The following is a 3,745-nucleotide window of genomic DNA, read 5'->3' on the forward strand; positions in this document are numbered from 1 at the left end:
TCGGAGGGACCGGTGGCGCCTGTGCTCGGCAGCCTCGCCTCTGTCAGTGCGCCCCAGGGCAGCTGTGGCTACATCGTAGCTCATCACCATCAGTGTGTGAATGAGTGTGTGAATGGGTGAATGATACTGTAGTGTAAAGCGCTTTGGAGTCCGTACTCTGAGAGGCGCTACACAAGTGCGGGTCATTTATCATTTGTGATGCTTTTACTGTCCGTGATTCATTCTTAATTACTTTAATTAAGTTAGAAGCTTTCATGGCTATATTTATCATCATCATCATCATCATCATCATCATCATCATCATCCTCATCTTTATGTATAGAAGCCCTTACAGGGATGAGGCATGCCACCAGAGTGCTGCACAGTAACAAGTTAAAACTGATCAAATCAACAAAGACAAATAAAACAAGCAAGTAAACGGAGTAAAATCACATAAAAGATCAACAACATCGAACCCAGAGAGCTAAAGCCAAACCATAAAAGTGAGTCTTCAACCTTGTTTTAAAAGCTGCTGCTGATGGAGAGAGCTGCAGATGGGGAAGTGCGTTCCATGAGGATCTGAAGTTGGTTGAATTTCTGTTTTTATGACATAAATAGTCCCCCGTTGTGTAATTTTGTTTTTATTTTTACCTGGAGAGAGCCTTTCTAGAGCCAAGTTGCTTCATTTTATCCACCTTTTCTTTATTTTTGCTACTGAACTATTCACCACCTGTGAGTTAAACAGCAAATTAGCCACAGCGAAGTAAGATGGAGCGGTTTGAGGGGTTTTGAATGCAAAGATGACACTGTGGCGACGTAAAACCAGGAACCCTGTGATGCTGCCAGCAGCAGAGGCTTCCCCCAACTGTTTTATAGAAATGAAAGTTCCATTAGGAACTGCCGTCGGTCAGACTTTAAATCACGTGAATGCTTATTAGGGCTCAGCTGAGACCACTCCTGGTGTAATGCAGTTGAACATTCGCAGACGACTCCATCTTTTGCTGCTGAGTTTGTCGCACCAACGACTTTAATGTCAAACTGATGGTGCTACGCTGGAGACGGGTGGACACTTCCTGGTCTCAGATTACAGGGAATCAGATAAATAGCGTAAAGCCGACTCTCTCCCCGGAATGGGAACGTCGTCTCCCAAACATCAAAGTCTGGAAAACTAGGGTAAGAAAAGCCTCGTCATGTTTACCTCCTGAGCGAGCCGCTGAATATTTACACACCTTTTCAACCGAAACGGTTTCAACACATCAAACACACCCATGCCTGTTTTCCCTCTCATGACCCAGAAATGAAAGACAACACCGAAGGCAGGGGGAGCGGGAAACCACAGGGGAGTTTAGCCGTTTGAAAAAAAGATAAGCAAACTCCGAGTTCAGTCAGAGCGAGATGAGATCTAATAAAAGACCATGACACCGGTACAACTCGCGTTAATGTATGCATTTTTCTCTGTAGCCATATGCTCCGATAATATTCCTGTCCTGTGGATGGAATGTCATACTGTATATTTCTGTATTCTGTCCTTTTGCATTTGACAACATGGTTGCCTTACATTGTCGGGTTCTGCAGCAGCAAGAAGCGAAAATGTGCAACCGTCTGCAAGCAGTAATGTAAACCACCACCTGATGCTAAAGTACTGCAGTGCACAAGTTCACGTGGAACCTTGGAAAACTTCGGAATGATTGAGATTTAGGGTTAGGGGTAGTCTTACATGGCAAGTTTATTACTCTTCTCATGTTTTCATTTTGACGACGTGTCAAACAGCGTGAGTTTGGTCCGCATAGCCGGTAGTAAGTCGGACCTGTTCCCAGTGAGGGTTGGACTCCGCCAGGGCTGCCCTTTGTCACCGGTTCTGTTCATCACTTTTATGGACAGAATTTCTAGACGCAGCCGTGGTGTGGAGTGTGTCGAGTTTGGTGGCAGGAGAATCTCGTCTCTGCTTTTTGCGGATGATGTGGTCCTCCTAGCTTCATCCAGCTCTGACCTTCAGCTCTTGCTGGGTAGGTTCGCGGCCGAATGTGAAGCAGCTGGGATGAGGATCAGAACCTCCAAATCTGAGACCATGGTTCTCGACCGGAAAAGGGTGGCTTGCCAACTCCGGGTCGGGGGAGAGGTCCTACCTCAAGTGGAGGAGTTTAAGTATCTCGGGGTCTTGTTCACGAGTGAGGGTAGGAGGGATCGGGAGATCGACAGGTGGATTGGTTCGGCGTCTGCAGTGATGCGGACGCTGAGCCGATCTGTCGTGGGGAAGAGGGAGCTGAGCCAGAAAGCCAGGCTCTCGATTTACCGGTCGATCTACGTCCCAATCCTCACCTATGGTCATGAGCTTTGGGTAATGACCGAAAGAACGAGATCGCGGATACAAGCGGCCGAAATGAGTTTCCTCCGTAGGGCGGCCGGGCTCAGCCTTAGAGATAGGGTGAGGAGCTTGAACATTCGGGAGGGACTCGGAGTAGAACCGCTGCTCCTCCGGATCGAAAGGAGTCAGTTGAGGTGGTTTGGGCATCTGGTCAGGATGCCTCCTGGACGCCTCCCTGGGGAGGTGCTTCGGGCAGGTCCTGCCGGCAGAAGGCCCCCGGGTCGACCCAGGACACGTTGGAGAGGTTACATCTCCAATCTGGTCCGGGAACGCCTTGGGGTCCTGCCGGAGGAGCTGGTGGACAAGGCCGGGGAGAGGACGGCCTGGAGCTCCCTAACTGGGATGCTGCCCCCGCGACCCGGACCTGGATAAGCGGAGGAAGACGAAGACGAAGACGATGTTTTCATTTTGGCTTTCCTTAAGGTGTTTGACCATGGCAAACCTTTTATGTGACGAACATCTGATGCTCACAAAACAGTTTCATTCTGCATTTTCCTTCACATTTTTAGATCTGGTTGTTTGATTTAAGCCCACTGACATCTGGGTTAACCGTTAACCTGGTTTATAGCATTTACTTACATCAGTACAACCATACCTACAAGCTGAACTTGTAAAAACTTTTACAAAGTGTTGCAAGTATTAGTCAGTTATTGAATCACCTTCTGAAGACCCTTCTCTACATGGAAATAGGAGGAAATGCTAACTTCTCCCTGGTTAAAATCAATTATTCAGAGTCTTCTCCGGGGATGTGCAGCTCTTGGCAGCTTCCTAGGATGACCCAAAGTGTGTGTGTGTGTGTGTGTGTGTGTGTGTGTGTGTGTGTGTGTGTGTGTGTGTGTGTGTGTGTGTGTGTGTGTGTGTGTGTGTGTGTGTGTGTGTGTGTGTGTGTGTGTGTGTGTGTGTGTGTGTGTGTGTGTGTGTGTGTGTGTGCAAAAAAAATTGTACAATTGTGAGTATTCAACATGAAGAGTGTGTCCAGAGAAACACCCCCTTCCGCTGCAGCCTTCTCGTGACTGCCTCTCAGACGGGTCCGCAGGAGCAGATAGGAAAAGGTTATTGAGCAAGTTCAAACGCTGTACGTGTTTAACCCTCTGGAGGCAACGTTAAAACCTGCCTACCTGGTTACTCCACATACGTGTTTCATGAGCATTTTAACTCAGAAGTTCCCCTGAAGGACTTAGTTGTTCGTCCTTTTATCAAAACTTATTTTGAGCTGAGAGGGTTAAGAAGCATGGCTGCTCAGTATTATTTTCATGTGGCTGGAATGGTTTTCATGTTATTTTTGCAGCTCTTTCATTAAGCCCCAGAAAAAAAACAGTTAAGAGTTTTTATCCATTCAAATTCATTTCTAATGAGAATAATGTTTATAAATTACATCTGAGGTTTAAATGATCTGGTTGA

Source organism: Nothobranchius furzeri, chromosome 10 (assembly GCF_043380555.1).
Source record: "Nothobranchius furzeri strain GRZ-AD chromosome 10, NfurGRZ-RIMD1, whole genome shotgun sequence".
NCBI lineage: Eukaryota > Metazoa > Chordata > Actinopteri > Cyprinodontiformes > Nothobranchiidae > Nothobranchius > Nothobranchius furzeri.